A 16,950-nucleotide genomic window follows, 5' to 3' on the forward strand; every position below is an offset into this window, starting at 1 on the left:
CTACTGCGGAAACAAAGCACGGTGTAAAGTTTAAATTAAGTTCATAGACAGGCTGCCGCTGGCGTTTGTCATGCCTACGACGAATACGATACTCGCGAGATACAAGTTTAATGAGAAAATGCAGGGTATAAACGAGACTTTTGATCACTTTGTAACGAAGTTAAAATTGCTGTAACAGAGTTAAAATTGCTGTAACGGAGTTAAAATTGCTGGTGAAGGACTGTGCTTATGCAAACGAATAGGAAAGCAAGGTGTAAAGCTTAACTTTAAATTAGGTTCATAGACACGCTGCCGCTGGCGTTTGTCATGCCTAAGACGAATACGATATTCGCGAGATACAAGTTTAATGAGAGGACGCAGGGTATAAACAAGACTTTTCATCACTTTGTAACGTAATATATAAAATCCAATGTTTCGCTGTCTGCATGTATGTCTGTCCGCTTTTCACGAGAGAACTACATAACGGACTTAGATCGTTTTTTTTCTATAATTTGCTTGAACATTCCGGTTGATTTTGCGACTTCTCTCATTTCGCTATGTATCATAGTTGGCTTGCGGTACTGATTTATTTGTGCAAATCCGATTGAGACACAACAGGCCGAGGGGAAGGGCCTTCCTCACTCACTCGTCAGCTTCGGGGCGCATTCCTTAACTCCACTTAGCTAGTGAATGAGAGAACATTTGAATTCGACTTTGTTTGATATTTAAAATAAAGTGTTACTTAGGTCTTGAGTCTGGATATTCTCTTAAGTGTATTCCACATTGAAAAGATAGATAGTAATTCAGATTGTGGATCGTGATTTTGTGTTAAAAGGATTGTGATATGATTTCTTGGAAAGATCCCCCACCTTTAATTTGACTAATCAAGTTTTCAAATTTATGTAGGATTCATCATCCCTTTGGCGAGCTACTTGGAAAGGGGTTGCAAGCTACTGGTAGCTCGCAAGCAACGTGTTGGAAACCCCTGTTTTAAACTCATGTTCCAACACAGCGGGCATGGAAGAGTTGATTTCCATGATGTTGGCTGTGTTGCTTACCTATATGCACAAAAATTGCATTATGTACTCTTTGAATGCTGCATACATGTCCAAGAGGCAAATAATTTACCGGTTGCTACAGGTTTGCTATAAATAACCTAGCCGGTGGCATTACCACCTTTTCAAAGGCTTTTCCTCCAATGCACACATGTCCAGTGTAAGCAAATGTCTATGTTTTATGTATTTTCGTTTTTTTTCGTGTGGATGGAGACACTTTTGTAAAGAATGTGAAAATGTTAGTATGGACAAGGATAATTTTTTTGTTTAAAAACACCATTTTGTAATGAAAATGTAGTAGTGTGGACATAGCTTAGGACTATTATGCTTCTGTCTCTATCATTGACCGAACCTTTGTAGGTTTTTCTCTTTGAGGTGAGGCAAGTCTTAAATGAGTGAATGACACTCCAAGATCACCTGCTGGGAGTAGCAATGTAAAGCATGATGTTAACTTATGGATGATGGGTAGTGTTCACAGTTAAAGGCAGTATATAAGCTAACAGCTTCAGTCACTACCTTAGACTTGTGTTTAGGGAGCGAGTCACTTCACATGCTATTACTTACAATCTGTAAATATGTAAATGATTATTCTGTATTTGCAAAGTGCCTATGAATTGTGTTCATTATGAAAGGCAAAACACAATAACAAGATTACAAGTTCAACCTCTACCTTTGACTCCTTTAGTGAGTAACTTCACTTGCCAGTATTGATTCAAACATACCGAAATTGAAACTGTTATTGTAGAAACACTATAGATGATGTTCCATATGAAAGACACTGTATAAAATCTCAAGCTAAAGAGTTCATTCATCACCACTTGCCTCCTTCAGCGAGTCGCTTCTCATATTGAACAACTATGTTAACAATTTATTGTATATACAGTATAAAGTTCCTAAACATTGTACTCACAGAGATAGATACTATAGGAAAACAAGATTACAGGTTCAATCCCCACCATTGACTTATGACTGTAGGTGTCTTTCACCAAGTCACTTGCCAGTGCTCACATTTTTCAAATATGGAAATATTCGCAGCATGCTTGTAAAGACCCTAGGAATGATGTTCACTTTAAAAGTGACAGAGCTCTGTTTGGCTAGCGCCAGAGTTAATTTGTTCAAGTATGCACAGTTCAGGTGCAGCAAAGCAATAACATGTCTGCTAATGTGCAAAAAATATATATTATTTCAAATTACAGCTTATTATGGATATAAACTAGGTCGTGTGTCAGGAATTTATTTTTAATACTCGGGGGTTCTTTGCCTGCTCGCTTCGCTTGCCAACCCCCCCAGCCTGTGCTACGTGCCAGCCTCTTCGTGTCTCTGCTGCTCATGTTGTGAAGAGGAGCGCTGAATGCACCCCAAGGTGATGCGGTCGCTTCTCCGAAGCACCGTTTTAAACGGTGATATAATGGGAAACAAATATATGTATACTTTTTTACCTCCTCTTTGCTCGATCAGCTGCTGGCTTGCTGCCATGCTGCGTGATCTGCATCTCGCACGGCACTTCGAACATTTAAAAGCCTGTACAGCAGCTGTCCTACTCTTTGTCTTTTATGTCCATCCCTGGACATGGTTAAATCTCTTGGCACAAAGTCTTGTCTAACGGGATGTGAGTTCTTGATATTTTTTGTTTATAATTTAAAAATGGAATAAGAATTTGAAAATCTAACATAACGTTAAAGTTTGATAAATTCTGAAAAGAACGATGCCAAACATATATACTGTATGTACGTTTTAGAATAAGCCCAATTTAAAGCATGACAAAAAAGTCACATAAAATCGTTACACTTTTAGGCTTAAGATTTTATATATAGAGAGTAGATGTAATGAATATGGTTACATTTTAATTGATTGGTATTCTCTCCTGGGTTGGTTCATGCCTTGTGCCAGGTTCTGTATGGATAGACTGCAGCTCTGTTCTGCCCAGAATTAAATGAGTGGGTTGACTAAATAAATAGAAATCTTCAAGGGGTTCTATTCATTGCGGTGTAATGATTTTCTTTTGCTGGTAGGAACTTCTCATGTCAGGGAACTAGAGCAAAAGTAAGTCACTTAAATAAATGACACATGAAAGTATAGCAAGGGCAGAGTAACAGTATGATAAGGATACAGAAATTCCCCTCTTAAGTTAAACATAGCAGAAACTTCACAAATAAGACTATTTACTGTTTTTTTTTAACATTCCAACAAATGAAGCAGTCCAGTTGCCCATAAAGGAAAGTGAATCCTTGAAGAGATTAACTCAGAGCTGGCAGCAACAGTCAGTCCAGGTAAGACATGGCATTGACCTCTAATGTTGGTGGAGCTTTTGTATTTTTTTTCCAATTAAAGATGAACTCTTAAAGACTTAAAGTGTTTGATGCTGCGAGGTAGCCTAATGTCAGGATCCTATTAGGTTGTGATTATTTAACAGGATTGACAGACTGCTTGGTGTTCTGTTGGGGTAGCAGTGGTGCAAGGTTTGCAAAGAGAGGTGTTGCAAAATCATTAAAAAAGAGCTGGGTTTATTGTAGTTCATTTTAGGGATGATTAGGATGATTATTTTCTCTATTAATTGTTACTGTTGTCAGATTATCATTTGAGAACATTGTTTCTTTTCATTAAATTTTTCGACTTGTTATTGCTGCAGTGCAGTTTTGCTTTTCAATGGCATCACCAAGTGTTTGACACCAAGGGGTATCGTTAGTCCATTAATAATGAGGTACATGATGAGTGCATCATCGATATAAACGATACTGGCCTGTTGAAGGAGCCTACGTGTTTTAGGTTATCAAAGCAAGTAGCTGTGGGACCCTTGCAGTAAGTCAATTAGATTAAGTCAGGTCACCTAGATTGGGCCTAATACACAGGACTGTCCCATGGACTACAGAACATTATGGCACTTGTTCATTATAGTAGTGTCTTTTGCTGTTATGTGCATAAACATTCACATTTACTCTCACCAGAACCAGTCAATTCATTGGACAACATAGGCAGCCCCACAGGGCACAGGTCATCTGAGTTGCACCATATCTGGGCGGAGGGGTGGCCCTGAGGCTAAGTATCCAGATGGTTGCTGGTTCAGATCCTTGTTATAGCCAAACAGGATCCTACTCTGCTGGGCTCTACAATGGCTGACCCTGCGCTCGGACCCCAAGGGGTATGCGAAAACTAACAAATTCCTAATACAAGAAAGTGTATAAGGCAAAGTAAAGAACAAAAATTTATGAAAGATAAACGGCATGCACTCCAGACATCGAAAAGGACTCCAGGTCGTCGAACTCAGCTCTAGCGATACTGAGTGTATGCTGTTATCCGCTGAAAGTAAAAATGTGCAGGCTTCGTACACTAATGGGCATGCGCTCCTTAAAGTCCATGGTGTATATATGAAGGGGTGCCTTTTGTGCTACTGAAGGGGTTCACGCTCTTGACACTGATCGGAACTCCATTTCCCACAAGTCGCCGAAGTGTTATAATACTGACTACCTACTGTGGACAACTAGGGACGGGTCTGTCCATGCCACCTAGGGCTCCAAATGGGCTTTGGCCAGCATGATTCTCACACTTGTTTCTGTAGTAACACCCTATGAGGTTTGTAAGAACCTACTGTAACTTTAGTTAGACTGCATTTTCCAGGCAACATTTCTGAAATTGTGGAATAGTACAATTGGGCTTCATCTTTATGCATACTAAAATGAATTGGGTTTATAAAAATGAATGGACTATTATCATACAGTACGTTATTGAGTCTGTAAAGCTGCATATGTTCAAGGCTGGATTTGGGGCCATCTTAGATATATAAAATGCCCCAACACACAGGACACTTGCTACAGTGTGTCAGAGCTATCAGTTGGAATACAAACAATGTGAATTTCCCCTTGGGGATTAATAAAGTATCTATCTATCTATCTATCTATCTATCTATCTATCTATCTATCTATCTATCTATCTATCTATCTATCTATCTATCTATCTACATGATAGGTCACTAATTCCCAGGGTCCCTGTTCCAGAGATGAGCCTGTGGAAGGACAGAGAGGGAATGTTAAGTGATCGAATATTAGTCTCCCATGCTGAAAGATGGAAACAGATGGGCATTTTAGGTTGTTCAGTGCCCCCGTTACATATTGTGCTCTTGCGGCCTCTTCTACTCCCTTACATCCACTACTTAGTTAAACTTGTAGAAGACAAGGGATAAAGTGGAATGTGGAAATGAGGCCAGAGTGATTTGACAAAAATGTATGAAATTTTTTGGGCTTCTTTGTGGCTAGATGGACCAGCCACCCAGTAGGTTAGGGTGTACATAACTAGGCCCAAAGCGGCTTTGACATTTTCCTATTTTTGTTATTATTTTGTATTATAGTGATTAGTGTGAATAAACTACCCCTGTGTATTTATTTTGTGAACCATACTTTTTATTTGTGTCCGTGACTTCTTTGAGTTTCCCGTGTATTCTGGATTCAGGGTCAGCTCTTGAAAGACTCTGCATCCCACAAGGCACAGAAATATTTTCTTTTTCTTTTTTGCCAGATCTCTAAGTGAACCAGTAATATACGTAGCCCATAGACATCCCCATTTATTATAGTCATTGTATTGAAATTTGAAAAATTTACAAAAAGTATTGACTACAGATGTGCACACAAAATGTTCAAGTTTAAAAAATGATTTCAACACGTTTGATTGAAGGTGTATTGGTTTCCTTTGTGACTTTTTCTCCCATTGTACCAAACAAACGTATGATTTTGCCAAAGAGATCAAATTTGCTCCTTTCTAAAAATGTTCTTTCCTTCCATGTGTTGAGGGTGCAATTTCTCTCCTCTTTTTTGCCATTTCAGTCTTTTTTCTTTTTACCACTTATTAATAATAGCTTTTGATAGCAGGGCCTCCATTAACTCTTAGTACTTTTTTGGAGTGACAGCCATATAATGCTGAGCCTCTCCAGAAAACATAATGCGTAGCATTCTGCCTTGTTTTTTCCCTCCTACATTTATTATTTGAGCTTTAGGCAAAAGTTACAATTCAGATGCTCCCTTCTCCCTAAACAAAATGTTTTCTTGTACATTGCTTATACTGTATTACAAAATGCAAAATATTGTTAATTTTATACAATTAACTCCCAACCTCATGATAATTGCTTTTTGTTATATTCCCATATTAATTTTCTTAAAAATACTTGAGTGTGATTTTAATGGTGGTTAGTACTGGTGCATTAAGCTGGTCATTGTGTGTGTGGTGTTTGCACATTCTACGAGTGTTTGTTTGGGTTTTCATTCCACTTCCTCAAAAACATGAAGGTGAAGTTAATTGGCAGTTCTGTGTTGGCTGCAGTTTGTGTGTGTGTGTATGCCCTCTGTGATGTATTTATGTTCCATCAAGTGTTGTTTAATGCCTTATGTTCTAACCTGGACTAAGCCAGTTTGATAATGTATGTATGTGTGTGTGATTTAGATTGGAACGGTTCATTTGGAGAAAGTATAATGGCACAGCAACTAACATTACCATCTCTCAGCATCTGAAACCTGATTTGATTTCAGCCTGAGATGCCCGTCCTATGCCCCTCTTGTAAGCAGCCTGAGTTTGATTGTGGTTGTGTTGCCACGTTAATCTTATGTCTTATCTGCTAGGATTGATGGGCATTTCTCAAATTTTATAAAGTGAGTCATGGACTGGCATCCTGGCATGGGTTGATTCCTGATGTGTGCCAGATGTTGTTGGGACAGACTCCCGACCCTGCAACTCTGGATAGATGACTGAGAAGGAGAATGGATGAATGAACAGAGTTAATAAACTGAATGAATAGTTTAAACAGATTATTTATTTTAACTTTGTACTACACTGAATGGCACAAGATGGTGAAATGCAGAAAATGATGTATAGATCATAAAATATCACTTGAACATTAGCAAAGTCAACAAACTCAGTTTAGGGACAGAGACAGCCAATCCCATCAGCCCTGGCACAAAGCAACACTCCTGTACTGGGTTCCAGTCTATCTAAGGGCCCACACAGACACACAGGGTGAACTGGGAACCAGTCAGTCAGTCAGTCAGTCATTATCCAACCTGCTATGTCCTAACACAGGGTCACGGGGGTATGCTGGAGCCAATCTTAGCCAACACATGGCGCAGGGCAGGAACAAATCCCGGGCAAGGGCGCCAGCCCACCACAGAACTGGGAACCACCAATAACAAAATACTGTAAAATAAAATAAATTTTACTAGTCCATTTATATTGGAAATAGCTGGGTGGTACACTTTGGGTTTCTTTTTTTAATATCATTTTTTCATGAAGAACAGAGTTAGCAATGTTTCGGATAGAATAGGCATCTGTGGAGACCAACACAGAAGTACAACAAAAAATATAAAAACATCCATGAAAGAAATCAAATGTTACTCGTGTCACATAATCCGCAGTTCAAGTCTATCCAGTCATAAATGCATAACAGACAAAATATGTGCATTTTTGCTAAAATATTTAAAAAAATATACTTCCCTGAAAATCAGAGTAGTGTGCTTAGAGGAAACGCATTCACATAGAAACAAATGTTTGAATTGAAGACAAGACTCATGACCAATAAATGAGGGGCAGAGGCAGATCTTCAATTCAAAAGTTCAATCCCATGTGAACGCATATCCTCTATGCACACTGCTCTGATATTCTGAAAGTATTTATTTAACAATATTTCAGTAAAAATAAAAATCTGCTGTATGCATATGACAGGATGACTTGGCGTGTGGATGACTTTACACGAGTAGCATGAGGTGTTTTTGTATAGTTTGCTGTGCTCTAATGTTGATCTCCATAGAAGCGCATTTTGTCAGAAAGTTTGTTATCTTCATTCTCCATGAAAACGTGAAATTAAATTTTCTTCTTGATTGTAACTACAAACTACATGAGTGAGTCATACATAAAGATTTTTTCTGGGTGAAATATTCCTTCAGCCTAAGTGTATTAACACTGTATGCGCCAGTATGTATGCGTGTTTTGGTTGGCCCACAATATTCGTGTATTAGATTAAGTGGTTTTGGAAATGTTATGTCCTCAGATAATGCACATTTCTCTCAAAATAATAGATAGATAGATAGATAGATATGAAAGGCACTATCTATCTATCTATCTATCTATCTATCTATCTATCTATCTATCTATCTATCTATCTATCTATCTATCTATCTATCGTCTCATTCATGTCTATCTATCTATCTATCTATCTATCTATCTATCTATCTATCTATCTATCTATCTGTCTCTCCATCTGTTTTTTACATTGGTGTTTGCCCTTCATATAGCATAGGGTGATCAAAAACTGTAACTCCACAACACCTGGTATTGCTTTGATAAAAACCATCTTTGTAAATTTCACCACCTTTGATCTGGCAAATGAGCAGTGAATTTCTGAGACGGCCTAATATTATTGTTACTGTGAATTTAAATTTCCTTTAATAGTTACTGTAGTAATTATAGTTACAGCAGGTAACTTATATTTTTACATATATTATGGGACACAAATCAGAGGTTCTATCCAAAGATGCATTTAGTCTTTCTGTTTGGTTTGCTCATCATTGTAAAGCTATAGTTTGAAATGCTCTGGCACTCTTCATGTCTGCTCACAAACGTGACTTTTAGACTTGCACCAAATCTCTTCTATGAACTCCATGCTTGCTGTTGTATTCATAGATTCTAGAAGTTGTACAAGCTGTGCTCTTGGTAGAAGTGCAGAGAGTTATGAAAACTGTGAGAAGGCGACAATCTTGTGGCCAGGTGGAAACTGCGGACAAAAATGGAAATTTTGACGCTTGCTCAGTGTCACCCACAATAGTCATGGAGCTGCCAGAGATGAAGGAAATTCAAAAAACGGACCTTCACAGTAAGTGCAAAATTTTCTGGATTATTCTTTCATGTTTAATGTACAGACCTATAAATACCTGGGAGTGCAGCTGGATGACAAATTGGACTGGACTGCCAATACTGATGCTCTGTGTAAGAAAGGTCAGAGCCGACTATACTTCCTTAGAAGGCTGGCATCCTTCAACATCTGCAATAAGATGCTGCAGATGTTCTACCAGACGGTTGTAGCGAGTGCCCTCTTCTACGCGGTGGTGTGCTGGGGAGGCAGCATAAAGAAGAGGGACGCCTCACGCCTGGACAAACCGGTGAGAAAGGCAGGCTCTATTGTAGGAGTAAAGTTGGACAGTTTAACATCTGTGGCAGAGCGACGGGCACTGAGCAGGCTCCTGTCAATCATGAAGAATCCACTGCATCCACTGAACAGGATCATCTCCAGACAGAGGAGTAGCTTCAGTGACAGACTTTTGTCACTGTCTTGCTCCACTGACAGACTGAGGAGATTGTTCCTCCCCAACACTATGCAACTCTTCAATTCCACCCAGGGGAGTAAATGCTAACATTATTCAAAGTTATTGTCTGCTTTTACATGCATTTTTATTACTCTTTAATTTAATATTGTTTTTTTGTACGAGTATACTGCTGCTGGATTTTGTAAATTTCCCCTTGGGATTAATAAAGTATCTATCTATCTATCTATCTATCTATCTATCTATCTATCTATCTATCTATCTATCTATCTATCTATCTATCTATCTATCTATCTATCTATCTATCTATCTATCTATCTATCTATCTATCTAATCATTGTTTGTGAAATATGAAGTATTTGCTAAAAGATTTTCTCCTGCATGCACAGTTGCAACAAAGCACAGTGGAGCAGTGGTTAGTGTTATATGCTAATGGACACAGCATCTATCTGTGTAAAGATGTGCAAGGTAGGTTACTTGGTGATTTCTGAATTGGCCCTGTTTGAATAAATGCCCCCTGCAATGAACTGGTAATCTATCTAGATATTGTTTTTCCACTGCTCCCTTGCTGACTTTCTATGACACACAGTAAGTGGGTTCAGACAATGAACAAAGGACTTAATGAGCGTTGGTGTGCTGGAGGAAAGTAAATCAAAAAGATGTGGGGAAGTCAAGTTGGAAGAGAAGGATATACAGAACAGATAGACAACCATATTTTATACCAAGTTTGACTTTACTTCATTTAGTTAGCACTTTTAACTAAACAGTCTCACATTTTTATACCTCCTACTGTAGATACCCTTCCCTTCATGGAGCAGGCAGCATTTCCTGAAGAGATCCACACTCTGTCCACCACTGAAGATAATTGTAATGGGAAACACCACATTGATATTGAGCTCCAACCAATTGTGCCTACAGCTAAAGTGTCTGAATCACATTGTTCACCAAGCCCAACTGTGGCAGGTAAGGTGATCTTTAATTGACATATAGATGGTGATGAGTATGAGGAGAGTGTTCAGATCAGTCAGCTTCTTTCTGCTTCATATGTTTTTTACTACTAAGATAAACTATCAAAAATAGTGAGTCAACACAGTTGCATTACAGCAGCCTCACAGCTGCACAGTCCCAAGTCCAAATCCTGGTCTGGTCGCAGATTTGTGTAGAATTTGTATGTTCTTCCCATGTGAGTTGAGTTTTTCCTCCAAGTATTAAAGGAGTTTGTGTGTGTTACCTTAAATGATGATTCCACATTAACTTTGTAAATGTGGTGCTTGAGTGAACACTGTGATGGGCTGGTGACCAGAGTTGGTCCTTTAACTCCCACCAGGATAGGCTTCACCAGACGTCTGTCAACTAGATTGAGTAGGTTTGATTGTGGTTGGATTTGAAATACTCAAGTGAATTATTGTTTATCTGGCCTTAAAACCCATCACCTATTACAGATGCAAAGAATCAATCCACTGATTTTTGAACCTGCTTAATGCAATTCAGAGTTTCATAGAGATAGAGCCTATCGGAGCAGAAATGGATGTGAGGAGTAAACGAATCCAAGGCGGGGTGACATCCCATCACAAGGCACATTGATTCAGATTAAAATTAAAAAATAACAGCAGTAGTTATTCATTCAACCAAATGTATTTTTTATAATTTCTGTAATGTATAATTTAAGAAGACTGAGCCAGAGAGCAAGGGGCAACTTAGCATGCATTTTTAAGAAATCACTACACACAGAAGAAGTTCGTAAACATTGGAAGCTGCCGAATGTTTTCCCTTTATATAAAAAGATGATTGGACCAATAATATTCATAGTAACTGTAAGATAGGTGGGAGTTCAAGGCGCACTGCTTAGATGGGATATAAATTGGCTGAAACACAGAAGCCATGAGAGGAACTTTTTCTAAACTGAGTAATGTTAGAAGTGTTGTTTCCTCAAAGGGAACTGGGGCTGCTACTCTTTATAATTTATATTAATAAATTATTTAATGTGAATAACTAGATATGTTATCTGTTGTAGGCAGGTAATAGAATAAATGTAAAAATATTTGATATCTCTTGCTTTACCTGTACCCTTAGTGTTCATCCTACACTTTTCTTTGATATCCTTGTGTCTCAGCCTCTCTTGCCTGGCACTTCCTCTCTTGATCTTGTTCCTATGAATCCTGCCTGTCAGACTTTGTCATTTCGAGGTGTCTTGCTCGCCTCGTGTCTGCTTTTTGACTACCAGCAGTGGTGGATCGGCCCCCATTACTCGCTATGAAATCATCATTCATATTCACGGTAATACTTCCTGTCTTTGAAGGTGACTCTCAGAGTTCCTCCAATGCTTTTTCTCAGGATCTTCATGTGTGTCAGTTTCCCTTGCCCAGCGCTTCCTGTCTTGATCGTGTGTGACTGAGCAACCAAAGCCAAACTAACCAATCAGACCAAAGCCAAACTAAACCATCAGATTCCTTAGACTGACCAGATTCACACTTAGACATTTATGTTTTATTATATAGAAGCAGCTTAAGTGTGTAGGTGACATTAAACTAGTTGGAATGGCAGATGCCTTAATATTACAGACACTTGGACAGATATATAGCATTTAATGTGCACAAATGTAAAGTACTGCATGTATGAGCTGGAAATGTTACATGTGAATATACGAGTACAATGTGGGTCAGAAACTTGAAAGTACAGTTGTGATTGAAAGTTTGTGAACCCTTTAGAATTTTCTGTATTTCTGCATAAATATGACCTAAAACATCATCAAATTTTCACTCAAGTCCTAAAAGTAGATAAAGAGAAACCAGTTAAACAAATGAGACAAAAATATTATACTTGCTCATTTATTTAAGGAAAATGATCAAATATTACATATCTGTGAGTGGCAAAAGTATGTGAACCTCTAGGATGATCAGTTAGTTTGAAGGTGAAATTCGAGTCAGGTGTTTTCAATCAATGGGATGCCAATCAGGTGTGAGTGGGCACCCTGTGTTATTTAAAGAACAGGATCTATCAAAGTCTGCCCTTCACAACACATGATTGTGGAAGTGTATCATGGCACGAACAAAGGAGATTTCTGAGGACCTCAGAAAAAGAGTTGTTGATGCTCATCAGGCTGGAAAAAGTTACAAAACCATCTCTAAAGAGTTTGGACTCCACCAATCCACAGTCAGACAGATTGTGTACAAATGGAGGAAATTCAAGACCATTGTTACCCTCCCAGGGTGGTCGACCAACAAAGATCACTCCAAGATCAAGGCGTGTAATAGTCGGCGAGGTCACAAAGGACCCCAGGGTAACTTCTAAGCAACTGAAGGCCTCTCTCACATTGGCTAATGTTCATGTTCATGAGTCCACCATCAGGAGAACACTGAACAACAATGGTGTGCATGGCAGGGTTGCAAGGAGAAAGCCACTGCTCTCCAAAAAACATTGTTGCTCGTCTGCAGTTTGCTAAAGATCACGTGGACAAACCAGAAGGCTATTGGAAGAATGTTTTGTGGACTGATGAGACCAAAATAGAACTTTTTGGTTTAAATGAAAAGCGTTATGTTTGGAGAAAGGTAAACACTGCATTCCAGCATAAGAATCTTATCCCATCTGTGAAACATGGTGGTGGTAGTATCAGGGTGTGGGCTTGTTTTGCTGTATCTGGGCTATTGATGGAACAGTGAATTCTGAATTATATCAGAGAATTCTAAAGGAAAATGTCAGGACATCTGTCCATGAACTGAATGTCAAGAGAAGGTGGGTCATGCAGCAAGACAACGACCCTAAGCACACAAGTCGTTCTACCAAAGAATGGTTAAAGAAGAATAAAGTTAATGTTTTGGAATGGCCAAGTCAAAGTCCTGACCTTAATCCAATCAAAATGTTGTGGAAGGGTCTATAGCGAGCAGTTCATGTGAGGAAACCCACCAACATCCCACAATTGAAGCTGTTCTGTATGGAGGATTGGGCTAAAATTCCTCCAAGCCGGCGTGCAGGAATGATCAAAAGTTACGGAAAGCGTTTAGTTGCAGTTATTGCTGCAAAGGGGGGTCACACCAGATATTGAAAGCAAAGGTTCACATACTTTTGCCACTCACAAATATGTAATATTCGATCATTTTCCTCAATAAATAAATAAATGACCAAGTATAATATTTTGTCTCATTTGTTTAACTGGTTTCTCTTTATCTACTTTTAGGACTTGAGTGAAAATCTGATGATGTTTTAGGTCATATTTATGCAGGAATATAAAAAATTCTAAAGGGTTCACAAACTTTCAAGCACCACTGTACACTTTATGAGGAGGACTCATGATTGATGGTGGACCTGTCATTGTTTACATTTAAATAAACAACACCACCATTACAAACACAAAGTATAATAACCTGCTCATGAAAAGTACAATTACAAAGAGAGGTAAGCAGAGCTGAACGAATACATAATAAATGAGTATATTTGATTAAGTCTTTACATAGTTTATAATATGGAATAACACATTATGATAAGTAAAACATAAATAAGACACAGAATACATATCAAAACTCCAGTTGCCATGTGATATATATATATAGGTACAAAAAAATATATATAAATACTTAAATATAAAGTATTCCCAAGATCTGACCTACTACCCATTGATTGATTTTCTGATGTGACTTTTTTTTTTCTTACAAACTACCCAATCAAAATGCAGGATACAAGGGTATCTTGTAAGACTTACAAGATACCCTTGTATCCTGTATTTTGATTGGGCAGTTTCATCTGGGGCATAGACGAATGGACTCTTTTATATTGTTTTTGTATTGCTAACCTGTTCACAGTGCTAAGCAAACCATCAATTTGTTCCTGTGGATTTCATACGTCACCAACCAGGTAAGTGTCCAGTGCAGCAGTGGTAAGTAGGGCATAAATCCAATATGTAGCAACTTGATTTCCCACCTGTTGCACACTCATGCTTATTTGAAGTCATAATGTCAAACATACAAATTAAAAACATGAACAAAATTACAGTTTTAGCTACAAGTGTAGCAGCTGTAACTCATACAATATACCATCAACCTGTTCACTCCATTTCTGACACTACTTTTCTAATTTATGGGTTACCAGGGATGCTCCCAGCACCAGCGGACCCAACACAGGGTAAAATGTGCATCTACATCAAGCAGTATGGCATAATGGGCTTCAAACTACTAGAGTACTGATTTGATCCTCAGCTCTGAGTTACTGCATCACTTTATATGTCCATGCTCTTTGGATCTCTGCTTGTGAAGTGGGTTGGGTTGGTGTTTGTTGTACAGGGCGGTTCAGATCTAATTATGCAGATCCAGATCGTCTGGATAACTTTGATTTATGCGGGGATGATTCCAGTTCGGTGCGAAGACGATTCTTCATGTCGTCAGTTCGCACACTTCTCGATGGTCCGGGATATTTCGGGTGATTTTCTATGTAATAAACTAAATAAGTTATAGCGTAATGAAAATTGCATAATTAGATCTGGACCACCCTATAGAAGGGCACTTATATAATAACAAATGTTGTTTGTTTGCCAGTATAGGTGGCATACTGATACAAGTTCAGTTCTCACAGGCATTGTCCAGCTAAGTGGCAAATATAGACATTAGTGTTATGCACTAATTAGTAAGCCTCAAAGACGCTAGACATTGAAGAATAAAGTACAAAAAAAAAGAGGAAAGACAAGGCTGTCACCTACTGCTTACTACAGTAAATTTCCCATTCACTGCAGATGGTCCTATTTGGTGGCTGGTATTACACCAGCTACTCACTGAAGCTGTTAACTAATCTTCTTATATAATACACTACCGTGGCTGTCTGTTTGTCTGTCCAGGATTTTAAGTCACCTGTAGTTCACAAACCGTTTGACTTATTCACCTGAAATTTGGTACACATATACTACGTGACATCTACTATCCGCTTTCAGGATGATGATTGACCTCTAAGGTTATTCCTCTTTTTATTTTATTGTAGAATCGAGTGTCAGTAGGGTGGCCATATGGCGCATGTGTGCAGGCAGCGTTCTCATCCCTACCACCTTTGCTGTCACATTCCCTACCTCTTCACATCATAAGTCATTCTTGAGGCAGATTGGACGTTAATGCCAGCTTAAGTGAAAAATTTAAGAAAACGTACTAAGTAATTGCAACACAAACACTGACTTAATCAGTTTTAATGCGAAAAAATGCAGACGAAAGAAGAGAAGCAGCAGGCTGCTAGGGTGGAGAAAAGAAGAGCTGCTCAGGAAACAGTAAGAACATCAACCTCTGAATAAACGAATGATAAACGTACAGAGAAAGAGGATGAAACCTATAAGTCAAGTGTATTCACTGCACGTTATTGTGCAGTACGCCATTACTGGTATCTACATAATTAAGGTTGCTAATATTTTAGTTTTTTCCTTTGTCTCAATAAAGAAATTATATTTATTTATTATATTTTTATAGGAATACTAGGCAAAGTATCAGGCTTTGACCAGGTATAAATAAATGACTGAAAAAAATTATCCTTTGGAAATTCAACATGGCTAAACACAAACCACGGTGAGACCAAAAAACATAGTCTGAGACAAAAGCTGCAGTCGTGTGAGACAATGAAATTGTTATCCAAATTAATTGAGAAGAAAATGCTGTGTCTGTAATCTAGGATATGGTAGCCTCTTGGACCCCGAGAAGATTTAGGTATTAACATAATGTAACATTTTCAAACCATCCTGATTCATAGTTCTGTGTGTGTGTGTGTGTGTGTGTATGGAGACTATCTCAGCAACATTGGCATGAAGCATGAGCTCCAACAGAAAGGTTGACAGTCAATTTCACAGCCCTAATTTAAAGTTGTTTTCTGTTTATAGTCTTAAGAAGCATTGACCAAAAATAACATAACTTTTTCAAGCCTGCTCGGACTAACATAATGTCACAGGAAGTATGGGACACAAGGGAGAGACCAACCCTAGATGGGGTACCAGTCCAAAGCAGAGTCCTCTCACTCAGGACCAATTTATCACCAGTTAACTCACTGTATACATGTCTTCCTGAAGTGTTAGAGTTAGAGTCAGAGTACATGAGTAAAGCCCAGGAGAGACACAATGAGAACATGCAGACCCAATATTGACAGGATTTGAACCAGACATGAAAGTGTCCACACTACCCCATTGTTTCATCTTGAGTGAAATATATCGAAGCATAATGCAAAGCAAGTTTAATAAGATCTAGAACGAAGTTGTCGTACTTTGACTGTCTGACTCTCATATTTTGATTTTAAATATATTAGTCATTTGTTATATTGTTTAGCAGGTTCAAATTTGTGTTGCTTCCAGTAAAAAAAAAAAAAAAAAACTTACAAATCAATTTGTCCCCTCTGCCATGGTGTAAAATTGGCTTTTAGATGTAATTGCTCAATTAAACTTTGATGCAGCAATTTTTAATAAAGGAGATGAAGTACTAAAGGAAACGTGAGTGCTAAGTATTTCTGAAATGAATGCTTATTTCATTCCTTCTTCCAGCTATTTTACCAGAGAATCCCTTAATGCAACAGCAATTTGATTTGGTGTGTATTTTTAAACTAAATTAAATTGTGCCGGCGCCACCTCTGTCTTCCTTAGACTCTTAGGAAGGGATACAATTCCACGAGGACAT

General features: G+C 38.3%; 1 protein-coding gene across 3 annotated transcripts in view; it reads left to right on the forward strand.

The window, feature by feature from the left end:
- Positions 1-10,207, forward strand: part of LOC120539927 (WD repeat-containing protein 72-like) — a 169,266-nt gene extending 159,059 nt beyond the window's left edge. Inside the window, exons 17-18 of one of the 3 annotated variants that reach the window (XM_039770282.1) lie at positions 3,231-3,304; positions 10,124-10,207. The gene's annotated coding sequence lies outside the window, so the exon portion shown is untranslated. Of the gene's footprint in view, positions 1-3,230; positions 3,305-8,690; positions 8,739-10,123 lie in introns of those variants that run through there. The other 2 variants (XM_039770283.1, XM_039770284.1) reach the window with 2 other exon arrangements.
- The last annotated feature ends 6,743 nt before the right edge of the window (positions 10,208-16,950 follow it).

Source organism: Polypterus senegalus, chromosome 12 (assembly GCF_016835505.1).
Source record: "Polypterus senegalus isolate Bchr_013 chromosome 12, ASM1683550v1, whole genome shotgun sequence".
Lineage (NCBI taxonomy): Eukaryota > Metazoa > Chordata > Cladistia > Polypteriformes > Polypteridae > Polypterus > Polypterus senegalus.